This window comes from Micromys minutus (genome assembly GCF_963924665.1).
Source record: "Micromys minutus genome assembly, chromosome: 24".
Lineage (NCBI taxonomy): Eukaryota > Metazoa > Chordata > Mammalia > Rodentia > Muridae > Micromys > Micromys minutus.
The window spans coordinates 36393449-36408819 of record NC_137959.1 but is presented as its reverse complement, the minus strand read 5'-3'; the positions used below and the strand labels follow the sequence as shown (position 1 = coordinate 36408819).

The following is a 15371-nucleotide window of genomic DNA, read 5'->3' as shown; positions in this document are numbered from 1 at the left end:
TCATATACATATGTGCATAAAAAGATTTATTATAATGAATTAGCTCATTCATTTTGGAAGGAGAAAAGTCTCAAGATCTGTTGTTGGTTAGTTGTGGGCCAAGGAGAGAGCCAATGTGTTGGGTTCCATTCTGACTCAGAAGACTGGGAAAGACAGATGTGCCTGCTCACAGATACAGTGACTTCTCACTCAGCCTTTTTGTTCTATCTAGGCCTTTGGTAGTTTGGATTAGGCCCACCCACACTGGAGATGGCGATTTAATTCATCTATATTATCAACTCACTGTTAATCTCACCCAGAAACACCTCAAAGACACACGTAGAATAACCATCTCAGTATCTGGGCACACTCTGTAGCACCATAAAGTAGATATAGAAACAAGGGGCGGGGATTGGCTAAGTCAGCTTTGCATATCTTCTCTTCTTTATAGATTGAACTTGTGCATTTACATTTTGCGTCACCATTGTCTGCTTCCTGCACCAGAGAGCCAGTGTCACAGTAATGATGTTTGTTCTATCTGCTTCTTTGTTGCTATGCTAAAACCATGAGCAAAACCCATTTAGGGGACTAGACTTTTCTTGTCTCACACTTTATAGATTGACACCGAGGGATGCCAAGGCAGGATCTCAAGGCAGGAACTGAGTCAGAGACCATGAAGGAACATGGTATATTGGCTTGTTCTCAACATCTCCCTCAGCTAGCTTTTACACAACCCATACATAGCTACCCACCAGCCCAGGGTCTGGTCCTTCCAACATCTATCATCAATCAAGAAAATGCCTCACAGAAATGCCAACCTGATGGCAACAGTTCCTCAGTTGGCATCCCCTCTTCCCAGGTGACACTGGGCTTTGTCAAACTGACAGAAAACTAACTGCAATGATATCTGTAGCTCAAGCTGTCGGATGTAAAACTATCTAGATAAACTTACCTATTTGTTATATGTCGTGTATCAACAACTACCCCATCTTCAGAAGTATCCAGGGAGCAGTAGCAACAGGTGGTCCTAATGAAGACCATCAGAATGAAGCTGCCTCCACCACACTCTTTCCTATCAAAGTGATTTCACTAGTGAATAGACCCTCGAGTCGTAATGGAAGGCAGATGCTGGGGAGCCAGTGTTGTGGCTCAATTGAAGTAGTGATGAGAGGCAGGGAGTAGAAATGATGGGTGTAACCTAGGAGCTCAGAGCTTCAAGTACTCACTGAGTACCCACCACCAACACCGAATCACTGCAGTTCATTCTCATTAGTCCATCAATCAAGACAAGCAGCCAGTGCCTCTCTCATGCTCTGTTGGCTCTTTGTAGGCCAATAAGGGCCCATTGGAAAAGCTGAACCAGATTGAAATGGTGGTACCTGGGCTTCATGGGACACTACCTACTTGCAGAACTGCTACATGGAATATCTCTGAGAGTCCTGTCTGTTCTGTTGCCTGGTGCACCATACAGTTGGGTGAGCCAAGTGAAGGTTTTGAAAACATGTGCTGAATATGTCCTGTTGACATCCTGGCTGAAGGAAATAGGTGTTCTTCACTCTGAGCTCAGTCCTGGATCTGGACCAGGCTTATTGCTAAGGAGAAATCCTCAGTGGTGTTAATGGCCTGTCCTCCCTTCCCTCACTTGACTTTATTGTTTGGGTAGCATTCCTTCTTCAACAGGGGATGAAATAAGAGAAAAAGGCTCTTGGAGATGTGACAAGATAGTACAGCAAAGAGCCTACAGACAAGAGTTTCATTCCTTCGTGCTTCCTAAAGGCCATGGATCCTGTCACAAAGGCTTTCACTTCCCTGTGCCTCAGTTTCCCTTCCTGACAATAAGTGGATGGTTCATGTATTCTCTGCTTTTAAGAATTTGTCATTTTGTTTTTACTGTACATGGATAGGTGTTTTATCTATGTGTAAGTCTGTGCACCATGAACATCATATGAATACCTGGTGTTCACAGAGGCCAGAAGAGGGTATTAAAACCCCTGGAACTTGAGTTACAGATGGTTGTGCGCTGCCATTATAGGTTCTGGCAATCAGTCCTGGATCTTCTGGGAGAACACTTAACCACTGAGCGCCCTGATACATTTTTCAAAGTGTTCACTTCACTGTACCCATATAAGAAATTATGTAAATGCATGTTAAAAATTCAAATTTCAGGGATGGGCAGTGGCAGTGTGCACACCTTTAATCCCAGCACTTGGAAGGAGAGGCAGGTAGATGTCTATGAGCTTGAGGCTATTCTGGTCCACAGAGTATGTTTCAGGACAGCCAAGGGTACACAAAGAAACATTGTCTCAGAAGAACAAAACACAAACAAGACAATACCCTATAGGTCTCCAGATCTATTTAGTCACAGTTCCTAGAAGCATAAACCTGGTGGAATCTGCAAACCAGTAACACTCTAGAAGACTCCTAGACTCAGAAAAAATTTGAAAAGGGGTGACTTTAAAATTAAAAAGGTGACTGCATCACATATCTAAACCTACTTTGATCAGAGACAGTTTTCCAATTAAAGGTTACAAACCAATTAGTGGATAATAAGTCAATGTCACTCATTATGACTGACAGTAAGAAGAAATGAAACATCAGAGTTGAGCACAGCAAAAAGCAGGTGCAGGGGAGAGGGCTCTGCTGAGAGTGCTGGCCAAGAAGCAAGAGAGTTCAGGTTCAGTCGCTGTTGTAGTTGGGGTTACTATTACCGCGATTAAACACCTGCCCAAAAGCTACCTGGAGAGGAAAGGGTTTATTTAGCTTACACTTCTACATTATGATCCATCCCTGAAGAAAGGCGATAGAAACTCAAACAGGGCAGGGACCTGGAGGCAGAACTGAGGAGAAGCCAAGGAGGAATGTTGCTTACTGTCTTGCTCATTGTGGCTTGCTTAGCCTGCTTTCTTATAGAACCCAGGATCAACAGCCTGGGGATAGCTAACTCTCCCTGCCTTTCATCAATCACTAAATAACAAAATACCCCACAGGCTTGCCCACAGCCAGTCTTACAGAGGCATTTTCTTCATTGTGGTTCCCTCCTCTCAGATGACTTTGTATTGTGTTAAGTGCAAACTAGCCAGTACAATCTCCCAGAACACACTGAATTAAAAGGTAGACAAGTTGGCATGATCTTAGCACTGAGAAGCCTGAGACAGGAAAAACCCTGGAACTCAGTGGTCAGCCAGTCTAGCCTCATCAAGTGAGCTCCAGGTTCAGCAAGAGACTGTCTCAAAAGGTAAGGTAGAAAGTAACTGAGGAAGATACCCAACATGAACATCTAACTTTTATGCACACCTGCACACATGACATGTACATGCAAAATGTGGGCAACTAGCTAACCCATCTAATACTAGAGAGGATGAATACAGCATAGAGTTTGCAGTATTCTGTATGTTTCCCTGGAGCCATGGTATAAAATATGACAGTGTTGAATTTACAAGCCCTGGCTTTTATTCAAGATGTTTTAAAAACATTATCGTAAAGCATCCACGTTTGATGGATACACAAAGTAGTCTTTGTGTATCAGGCAATAGCATTGATGGGCTGGAGAGATAGCTCAGCAGTTAAGCGAGAGGACCATGCTTGAAGAAAATGAGAATTAAGTTCCCACTATATAGGTAGGAGGGCTTACAAGGAACCATAACTCAGCTGCAGGGGTTCTGACGCCCCCTTCTGGATTCCATGAGTACCTGCATACACATGCACAGCCACACACAAACATAAATGAAAATAAACTTTTTAAAAGCATAGTATTGTGTGAGACACTTAAATGGAGCCTGAAAAGTCTCAAACCCCTCTGATAAGAACAGCAAGACGTAGAGACACCGGATAAATAAATCTGCCCTGGCACTGATGAGTCTTAATGATTACAAACCTCTCTACCCTCTCTCTATGTGTCTGCCATTCCACCCCCCTTAGTCCCTGAGGCATCAGAGAGAGTTCCATTATTTTCACAGAAGTGGGGCATTTTCCCCCAATATTAGCAAAGGCCCAGCTTTGATAGCCCAGCTTTTAGCTGAACCTCAGACTCAAGATGAGGCTTGTTGTATAACGCTGACTTCTCAGAAGGCATCACCGTAAATGCCTTGAAGCTGTTGATTTAAGGGTTTGGGGGTATACTGTAGGTCAACAAAGCCTCAAGCAGAGCACATGGTTTTCTATCTGAGATTCAGCTCTCCATTGTAAATCTGTCATCGCTGGCTGTTGAGTCAGCTACTGAGAGTGGGGTGTCTGAGATCCTGTTTATCCTGTCCTATCGGCTTAGAATGGTTTTTCTGTGGCTGTGCAGAATAAGCCGCCCCCATCTCCCCACCCCCATTAAATGCTATGTTTGTCTAATGCAGCGTCTTATCTCTGTTTTTATTACCGTCTGCTTCTGTTGAACAGGCTTCAGGCAATGTGCTCTCAGTCTTAGCTTTTTCTGACTAAAAGTCCCACTACATTTACGAGGTGCTCCTGAGGTCCCACATGCCACCTCACTCCTCATAAGGAAGCCTTTGGTTTCTGCTTTAAAGGGAATAGAGATAAGGAACTAAAATGGGTATCTATTAGGGAAGGTGTCATCCTTGGTTCGTTCATTTACAAAGTGCCCATGCTCCTGTAACAAGCCAGATAGGAAGATAGACAGCCACCAGCCTCAAGAACATTTCCTTAGAGCTCCTCTTCTAGTTTCTTGCTTAAAGACAACCGCTAGGGATTCTTACCTCTGAGCATCAGATTTGCTTGTCTCTGAACCTGCTACATCTGGGCAATATGTTTATGACACCCATCCACAATAGTGAGCCTCTTGGTCACCTGTTCCCCTTTGTCTAAAGTAACCACTTACTAATAATAGCATTTACTTCCCATTCCCCTGTTGGTGAAGATCCGGACTGCCACTGACTTGGGGCGATTACAGATAACACTCTGGTGAATAGTCTCTTTTAAGTTAGATGTGTTTTGAGTTGGAATTTTTGGCTTATGGTATGTATGGAGTTCCAACTTCTACAGAAAATGCCAAGATCCTTTACAATTAGTTGGTTCTCTTTCTTCTCTCTTCTCTCTTCTCTGCTCTGCGCTCTCTCTCTCTCTCTCTCTCTCTCTCTCTCTCTCTCTCTCTGTGTGTGTGTGTGTGTGTGTGTGTTCAGATAAACATACATTTCCAGCTATATGAGTTTTCCTTGTGTGATAGTCAATGTTTTATTGCTGTGGGGATACACCACAATCATGGTAAAACATCTAATCGGGGCTGGCTTACACTTTGAGAGATTCAGTCCATTATCATCAGAGCAGGAAGCATGGTGGAATGCAGGCAAACATGGTGGTGAAGAAGGAGTTCTGCCTGGATCAACAGGAAGAGAAAGAGACACTGGGCTTGACTTGAACATTTGAAACCCCACAGCACACTGTCTTCATTAAGGCCATGTGTTGTAATCCTTTAAAATAGTGTCACTCCCTATGAGACTATGGGAACCATTTTCTTTCTTTTTTTTTTCTTTATAAAACTCCTTTTAATTTTGTCTACTTATATATGTAAAAGAACTTATAAGAAAGAAAGAAAAGAAAAAAATCACACACCCAAATTAACCTGGCCCAAAGTCTATATAGCTCAACACACTGTATTGTTGAAGCTGTGGAGTTTCTGGTTAGAGTTACACTTTTGCTGCCTGGACCAGCAGGTGGTTCTTCTGCAACACATTCCTGAGAGAAAGGACAGGGAGATAAGAAAAGAAGAAAGTAGGTAAGCTGTGTTCAAGATGTCTTGCTCACTAAAGCTTTAATTGGGTAGCTTTCTTTCTTTTTTTATTTTAATTGAACAACTTTATTTTAAAAAACAAAGATAAATGTACAGATTTTAAACATTTTTGCGTAAAAGTATACGAATACATTTTTGTCAGTACTTGGTTTTTTTAAAGGTTTGATAGTGTGCATTAAGATCTTACTAGTTACAATGAGCTTAAAGCACATGTAAAACAAGCTGTAACCTGAAATTAGTCAAAGTTTTCTTGGTGTGTAGAGATTAAGCATAATGGTTTTTCATTTTCTTTCTTTCTTTCTTTCTTTTTTTTTCTTGAACTTCATGTTTCTGGGATGTTCTGAGCTTTCTGGGGTTAGTATCCAATTATCAGTGACTGCATATTATGTCTGTTCTTTTGTGACTGGATTATCTCACTCAGGATGATATTCTCTAAATGCATCCATTTTCTTGAGAATTTCATAAAGTCATTGTTTCTGATAGCTGAGTAGTACTCCATTGTGTAAGTATACCACAATTTTTGTATCCATTCATCTACTGAAGGACATCTGGGTTCTTTCCAGCTTCTGGCTGTTATAAATAGGGCTGCTATGAACATTGTGGTACATGTGTCTTTGTTATATGTTGGAGCTTCTCTGGGGTATATGCCCAGAGTGGAATAACTGGGTCTTCAGGTAGTACTATGTCCAATTTTCTGAGGAATCGCCAGACTGATTTCCAGAGTAGTTGTACCAGTTTACAACACCAGCAACAGTGGAGAAGTGTTCCTGTTTTTCCCCATCCTCGTCAGCATCTGCTGTCATCTGAATTTTTGATCTTAGCCATTCTGACTGGTGTGAGGTGGAATCTCAGGATTGTTTTGATTTGCATTTCCCTGATGGTTAATGATGTCAAGCACTTCCTTAGATGTTTCTCAGACATTCGATATTCCTCAATTGAGAACTTTTTGTTTAGCTCTGTACCCGATTTTTTAATAGGGTTGCTTGGTTCTCTGGTGTCTAGCTTCTTGAGTTCTTTGTATACCTTGGATATTAGACCTCTATCTGATGTGGGGTTGGTAAAGATCTTTTCCCAATCTGTTGGCTGCCGTTTTGCTTTCTTGGCAGTGTCCTTAGCCTTACAGAAACTTTGCAATCTCATTAAGTCCCATTTGTCAATATTTGACCTTAGAGCTCGAGCCGTTGGTGTTCTGTTCAGGAAATTTTCTCCTATGCCTATGTGTTCTAAGGTTTTCCTTACTTTCTCTTCTAATAATTTCAGTGTAGCTGGTTTAATGTGGAGATCTTTGACCCACTTGCACTTGAGCTTTGTACAAGGAGATAATAAAGGGTCTATTTTCATTCTTCTGCATGTTGAATGCCAGTTGAACCAACACCATTTGTTGAAGAGGCTGTCCTTTTTTCATTGAATGTTTATAGCTCCTTTGTCAAAAATCAAGTGACCATATATGTGAGGGCTCATTTCTGGATCTTCTATTCTGTTCCATTGATCCATGTGCCTATCTCTGTACCAGTACCATGCAGTTTTTAGCACAATTGCCTTGTAATATAGCTTGAGGTCAGGGATAGTGATTCCCACAGATGTTTTCTTGTTGAGGATGGATTTTGCTATTCTAGGTCTTTTGTTATTCCAGATGAAATTGCACATTGATCTTTCCAACTCAATGAGGAACTGGGTTGGAATTTTGATGGGGATTGCATTGAATCTGTAGATTGCTTTTGGTAAGATGGCCATTTTTAAAATGTTGATGCTTCCAATCCATGAGCATGGGAGATCTTTCCATTTTCTGAGATCTTCCTCGATTTCCTTCTTTAGAGGTTTGAAGTTCTTGTCATACAGGTCCTTCACTTGCTTAGAGTCACACCAAGGTGTTTCATATTGTTTGTGACTATTGTGAAGGGTATCTTTCCCCCTAATTTCTTTCTCTTCATGTTTGTCCTTTGAGTAGAGGAAGGCTACTGATTTGTTTGAGTTAATTTTATATCCAGCCACTTTGCTGAACTTGTTTATCAGCTGTAGAAGTTCTCTGGTGGAATTTTTGGGGTCACTTAAGTACACTATCATGACATCTGCAAACAGTGATGTTTTTACTTCTTCCTTTCTGATTTGTATCCCTTTGATTTCCTTTTGCTATCTAATTGCTCCAGCCAGGACTTCCAGTACTTTGTTGAATAGGTAGGGGGAGAGTAGGCAGCCTTGTCAAGTCCCTGATTTTAGTTGGATTGCTTCAAGTTTCCCACCGTTAAGTTTGATGTTGGCTGTTGGTTTGCTGTATATTGCTTTTATTATGTTTAGGTATGGACCTTGGATTCCTGTTCTTTCCAAGACTTTTATAATGAAGGGGTGTTGAATTTTGTCAAATGCTTTCTCAGCATCTAGTGAGACGACCATGTGGTTTTTTTTTTCTTTGAGTTTGTTTATATGGTGTATTACGTTGATGAATTTCTGTATATTAAACCATCCCTGCATCCCAGGGATGAAGCCTACTTGATCATGGTGAATGATTGTTTTGATGTGTTCTTGGATTCGGTTTGCAAGGATTTTGTTGAGTATTTTTGCATCCATGTTCATAAATGAGATTGTTCTGAAATTCTCTTTCCTTGTAGGGTCTTTGTGTGGTTTAGGAACGCAGGTTATTGTGGCCTCAATAAATGAGTTAGGTAGTGTTCCATCAGATTCTATTTTGTGGAATAGTTTGGAGAGTATTGGTATTAGGTATTGGTATTAGGTTGTCAATAAATGTCTGATAAAATTCTGCATTGAACCCATCTGGACCTGGGCTCTTTTTTTTTTTTTTTTTTTTTTTTTTTTCTTTTTTGGTTGGGAGGCTTTTGGTGACTGCTTCTATTTCTTTAGGTGTTGTGGGATTATTTAGATGATTTACCTGGTCCTGGTTTAACTTTAGTATCTGGTATCTGTCTAGGAATTCATTTATTTCCTCCATATTTTCCAGCTTTGTTGAGTATAGGCTTTTGTAGAAGGATCTGATGATTTCTTGAATTTCCTCAGTTTCAGTTATTATGTCTCCACTTTCATTTCTGATTTCATTAATTTGGATACTCTCGCTTTGCCCTCTAGTTAGTCTGGCTAAGGGTTTATCAATCTTGTTAATTTCCTCAAAGAACCAGATCTTGATTGTGTTGATTCTTTCAATGGTTCTTTTTGTTTCTATTTGGTCAATTTCTGCTCTGAGTTTGATTATTTCTTGCCATCTACTCCTCTTGGGTGTATCTGCTTCCTTTTGTTCTAGATCTTTCAACTATGCTGTCAAGTGTATGCTTTCTCCAGTTTCTTTTTGGAAGCACTCAGAGCTATGAGTTTTCCTCTCAGTACTGCATTCATTGCATTCCATAGGTTTGGGTATGTTGTGTTTTTGTTTCCATTAATTTCTAGAAAATCCTTAATTTCTTTTTTTATTTCTTCTTTGACCATGCTATTGTTTAATAGAGCATTGTTTAGTTTCCATGTGTATATGGGCTTTTTGTTGTCTTTGTTGCTATTAAAGACCATCCTTAGACCATGGTGATCTGATAGGATGTGTGGGAGTATTTCAAACTTCTTATATCTGTTGAGGCTTGTTTTGTGACTGATTATATGGTCAATTTTGGAGAAGGTGCTGTGAGGTGCTGAGAAGAAGGTGTATTCTTTTGTTTTAGGATATGTTCTGTAGATATCTATTAATTCCAGTTGGTTCATAACCTCTGCTAGTTTTACTGTGTCCTTGTTCAGTTTCTGTTTCCATGATCTGTCCATTGGTGAGAGTGGGGTGTTGGGGTCTCCCACTATTATTGTGTGGGGTACAATGTATTTTTTGAGCTTTAGTAGTGTTTCTTTTATGAATATGGACGCTCTTGTATTTGGAGCATTTATGTTAAGGATTGAGAGTTCTTCCTGACAAATTTTTCCTGTAATGAATGAAAAGTGTTCTTCCTTGTCTTTTTTGATAACTTTTATTTGAAAATCTACTTTATTCAATATTAGAATAGCCACTCCAGCTTGCTTCTTGGGGCCGTTTGCTTGGAAGTTTTTTCCCAACCTTTTACTCTGAGATAGTGTCTGTCTTTGTCTCTGAGATGAGTTTCCTGTATGCAGCATAATGTTGGGTTTTGTTTATGTATCCAGTCTGATAGCCTATATCTTTTTATTGGGGAATTGAGTCCATTTATGTTAGCAGATATTAAAAAATAATGGTTACTGTTTTCTGCTACTTTTTGCTTTTAGAGGTAGAATTGTGCCTGTGTGTCTTTCTTCTTTTGATTTTCTTGCTTAGGTATTTTCTTGTTTTTACTAGGATATAGTTTCCCTCCTTGTATTGGGTTTTCCACCTATAATTAATTGTAGTGCTAGGTTCGTGGTCAGATATTGTGTAAATTTAGTTTTGTCTTGGAATATCGTGGTCTCTCCCTCTATGGTGATTAAGAGTTTTGCTGGGTTAAGCTTGGGCTGACACTTGTGTTCTCTGAGTGTCTGCATAATGTCCAGGATCGTCTAGCTTTCATAGTCTCTGTTGAGAAATCGGGTGTGATTCTGATTGGTCTGCCTTTATATGTTACATGACCTTTTCCCCTTACTGCTTTTAGTATTCTTTCTTTGATTTGGGCACTTGGTGTTTTGACTCTTATGTGTCTGGAGGAATTCCTTTTCTGGTCCACTCTATTTGGAGTTCTGTAGGCTTCTTTTATGCCCATGGTCATCTCATTCTTAAGGTTAGGGAAGTTTTATTCTATGATTTTGTTGAAGATATTTACTGTGCCTCTTAGTTGATATTCTTTGCCCTCTTCTATTTCTATTATCCTTAGGTTTGGTCTTCTCATTGTGTCCTGGATCTCCTGGACATTTTGGGTTAGGAGCTTTTTGGTTTTTGCATCTTCTCTGACTGTTTTTTCTCTTTTCAATGTTATCTTCGGCCCCCGGGATTCTCTCTTCCATCTCTTGTAGTCTGTTGGAGATGCTTGCATATGTGACTCCTGATTTCTTTTTTATGTTTTCTACCTTTAGGGTTGTCTCTTTTAGTGTTTTCTTTATTGTTTCCATTTCCATTTTAAATTCCGTCTTCCATTCCTTCATCTCTTTGGTTCTGTTTTCCTCTACTTCTTTGAGTTCTTTGAGTGTTTTTCTTGTTTCCTCTTTAAAAGCTTCTATTTCTTTATGCTTTTCCTCCTGTTCTTGTTTAAGGATCTCTATCATCATCTTGAGGTAGGATTTCGGGTCTGAGTCTTCTTTTTCTGGAGTGTTTGGCATTCCGCTCTGTGCTGTGATGGGAGAGCTGGGTTCTGGTGTTGCCAGGTTGTCTTGGTTTTCATGGGGTAAGTTCTTTTGCTTTCCTATTGCCATCTTGTCAGTGATTGGTTCCTGTCTCTCCCATGTACCTGGCCTATGTCCCTGGATCTCCGCTGTTCCTGGTGGCAGATGGCTTGAGTGCCTGTTCTAAATGCTCAGGCTGCTGGGTGGAAACAAAGACCCTAAGGCAGGGTTCCTGCTCCCTTGAACCAATTGGGGGGGGCGCACTTTCTGAGCACTCAGCACAGACCCCTCTGTTCCCCGGCTACTCGGAGCACCATCTCAGCAGGCCTGTGTCCTGGATCTCCGCTGTTCCTGGTCAGCCATTTTCATTCAAACCAGCACACTTTCTTTTTAGTCCGTAGCCAGTACTTGATGTATTATTGTCTGCTTTTATTTTGACTGCTGCATCACATGCCTGTATGTTTCTTGGAAGACAAACAGCTCTCAAATATTAGATCATTGGAGAGCCTCTTGTCAAAAACCTGAGTTTGTTTGCATTTTTTTCTAATAGATTACTTTGACTTGTATGTAAATAAATTCTATTTACTGGTATGTCTCTCAGCCACCTGAATGTTTTTGGTATGTAGCCCAGGCTGGTCTGGAACATACTTTGTGTAGATTAGGCTAGCCTCAGACTCATGGAGATCCACCTGCTCTCCTTTCTCAGTTCTGGAATCAAAGGTGTTGACCATCAGTCCCAACTTGAATGTTTTGTTTTGATAATGATATTTTAATATCTCCCAATTTGTCACTTCCTGGCATCTTATAGCAAAAGGTTCTACATCAAGGGCCATAAAAATAATTTCTAATGTAAAATTTGAGATTTCATACCTATCTTCACAATTCATCTATCTGTAATTAGTTTGGAGGAACAGTGTGACCAAATTGGCTATTGTTGTGTGACAAACTTTGCCTGAGGATACCCAACATACACATATCTATTCATCCCAGAAAGGAAATCCACAAAAGATCAAGATAAAGATTATACTGACATCCATCTTTGGGAGCCAATGAGGCTTTGCTGTGGTTACTAACAGGTATAGAGATAAGAGTTAGTTACTGGGACAGGAATAACTCAAAAGCAGCTGCATCGTGGAAAAACCTACTTGAACACGTGATCACTCATGAAAGCTGGAGCCTTGAGCCTACACAGTGCTGGCTGGTCCCAGGATCTTGTCTCTGCAGCTGAGCGGGTCAGAGTATCCTCCCCCACCAGTTGTTTACGCCATCAATAAAGCTGTGGAGGGGCCTTCTAGAATCTTCCATGCTTCCACTTTCAGACACCGACGAGTTCATTTACCTCCCAAGTCTCACGAACTTCCTCCAATTCTAGTCTACTCATTTGTTACCGCTAACATCACTCCTTACTACCTCTGGATTTTGTGGGAAGGGGGCACAAGGGACAGTTTGGTTTCTTCCTCTTGCTATGTCTTTGTTTATCTGTGATCAAGACTACTAGTGGGATCTTGTAAGGTGTCCTGAAAGTTTAAGGAGCTAAACATGCTGGTAGGCAGAGGAAGAGCAACCAATGAAAGCTATCCAGCTCTTGGTTGCCTATAGTGCAGCAACACGCTCTGCTCGACCACCATCAAAGCCTCACCCATGTGCTTGGGTTCTTCAGAGAAACAGAAATGCAGAAAGATATGTGCCATGAGGAATTGACTCCTGTCCTTATTGAACTGGAGAATTCTATGATTGGTCACCCGTAAGCTGGAACAGGAGGAAAGCCCATGACGGAGTTTTGAAGGTTTGAGAGGCGGAGATATGCACAGTATCCAGGGACAGTATGCTGCAGTAAATATTTAAAATGGCTTATTTTTCTACCGACCCCCGTGGTCTCACTCCTCAGATGCTAGAATGCACATATATGGTCCCCACACCACTTGGCACTTCTGGGCACCTCTAAGAACTCAGGGTTCACTCCACTGCCCCTGTTGTTTCTGTTCTGGGTGGATACAACCGCCCTGGTGTTTTCTTTCCTCCACTGCTCGGCACAAACATGACTCCCAAGCCCAATGTCTTTTCATGTAGGTTTATATATTAAATTCTCAATCCACAAACCCTCTACACAATAAGATTATATCCAATGGACAAAGATACCAACTTCCCTTCTATATAAGTCCACCTGGATCTGGATCACCCATCTTGATTCCTCCTCCTTCTCCCTCTTCCCCCTCTCCTTCTGCTCCTCAGCCTTTCCCCATCTATCTTTCTCCTGTCCAGTCATGTACCACCTTAACATAAATCTACAACAGTAGAAGATGGTTGGCTCAGCTTGAGTGAGAGAAAAAAAAAAGAAAAAAAGAAAAAACCTGCCTCCAGCTTGTTTTCTCTGTTCAGGATCTCTACTCAGTGGGTGATTCCCACCCATATTAGTGAGGGGCTTTATTGCTCAGAATCCAGGCTTTTTAAAGACAGATTCCTTCAATTCGATTGATGTCACTTTTTTCTTAGTAATTTTAAAAGATTTTCTTTTTATATTTAATTGTGTGTATGGGTATGTGTATGTGAGGGAGGTGTCAGACTCCCTGCAGCTGGAGTTACAGGAAACTCTGAGCTTCCTGATGCTGGTACCAGGAACCACACCAAGGTCTTCTCTTCTGTTAGAGCAGCAAGTGTTCTTAACTGCTGAGCCCTCTCTCCAGCCACTCGGTAGCAGTTGTTTCTTGTTTGGTCTTAACAGTTTCTACCTGTTTGTGTTTTAGTGTATACTATCACCATAGGATAACCCCACCTTTTATTCTGTAAATGCACATCAATCTGCCTTCTCATCTATGGAGTAGATCCGATGCAGTCAAGATAAGTTGTCCCTTTGGGTCAGTTCTGGATCTGACTTGTAAATATGCACTTAAGCTTTCCCATGTGTCCTTTCCAGAAGTGTTTGCTTACAAGCTTTTTCTCTTGCTGCACACTTAGTAGGCTTGGACACTGAAGCCTTGCTGTCTTCATGGAATGACCTGGAAAATGCCTTGTGTTTGATTGCACATTCCTTTCTTTGTGAGAACAAAAAGATTCTAAGATCATCCCCCCCTTTTTTCCCAGCCCATTCTTTTTTTCTAATGCATGCTTTAGAAGCATGCCACACCTCTTAACCTGTCAGCTCCGTTGCCATAGGAAATACTTTATGGTTTTCCTTTAGTTTTTCCTTTCAACTCACAGGTTGGTTAGAAGTCATCGCTTCCTTTTCAGAAATCCGGGAGTATCGAATATCCAGTCATAGTTTTGTTTTCTATTTCTAGTCTAATTTAACAATGATGAGATGATATCTGGTTTTGTCCCTTCAGAATTTAAGTCTTCTATTATGGGACTCCCTGTGAAGCCCCAGCTGTCCTTGGGGTTTGGGGGTTCTCCTCCCTCATTTTCATGTATAGGAGTGTCCACATGTACCTAGTCATATGTCTTCCTCCTCCTCTACCTCTTCCTCCTCCTTTGATGTTTAGAGTTTTTGTTTGTTTGTTTGTTTGTTTGTTTTATTCCCTTATAAGACTGCCAACACTATGGGGTTAATTTTCTCAAACTTTGGGACGTTAGTTCTAATTCCCTGAACCACCATGCTTTATGAGGGAAATTCCCCAAAGCTGAGCCTCCATGATTGTTGGGCCCACTCTTTGTTCTTCTCTTATTTGTGGGATGTGGCATCTTCAGGTCTCAGGGACTTCAGTCACCCCAAACGCAAGGCCCAAGTGTCCATGTTTCTTGAGTTAGCAGAACTTTGTTTTCTGGACTCAGCAGGAAATAGTGCTTGGTTTTCTTACCCCATATACTTATTTTAACCTGAATCTTTCGGTCCTCATCACTGAGTGTCTTAAGGAAAACACGATGTAGAATGTTCATCTTGATTCCTTCAGTTTCTCATTTTATGGGACTCTCTTCTTTGGTCCCGGACACCTTGAAATCTATGTTGTTAATTCCCAAGGTAGGTACAGGGGGATTTTCATGACGCTGATCTAGTTACTTTCCAGTCAAAGAATAGGGTGCTATAGGACAGTCCCAATATATGTATTTATTACCCATGGAATCATTGTTCACACCATAGAGCAGAAAGAAAATTAAAATTTGGGAGAGACGCAGCCAACATAGATTTACACTGCACATACGTTTCATGTCTGGCACTGTAAGGACCGGTTGCCATATTGCCACTGATAGGGGAGTAAAAAGCAGTTGTTTGTTAGTTAGTTTGTTTATGGATTTTATAGTTTCCTTTCTGAGGCTGAGCACGTTTAGAAGCAGGTTTTTCCATGGCTCTTGCCTCTTGCATTGGTGCCCCGATGTCCCTGAGGCATCGACTGTGACCTGGAAGGCAAAGAAATACTTCTCTCCCCTGAATTGCTTTCGGTCCGACAACAGAAAGGAAAACATGGAACCAAGGGTGTTT

At 41.0% G+C, this 15371-nt stretch overlaps 1 protein-coding gene across 1 annotated transcript in view; it reads left to right on the top strand.

The window, feature by feature from the left end:
• ADAMTS18 (ADAM metallopeptidase with thrombospondin type 1 motif 18) overlaps window positions 1–15371 on the top strand; it is a gene marked incomplete at both ends in the record, with an annotated part of 138388 nt that overhangs the window by 22655 nt on the left and 100362 nt on the right. The gene's annotated exons all lie outside the window — the stretch shown is intronic.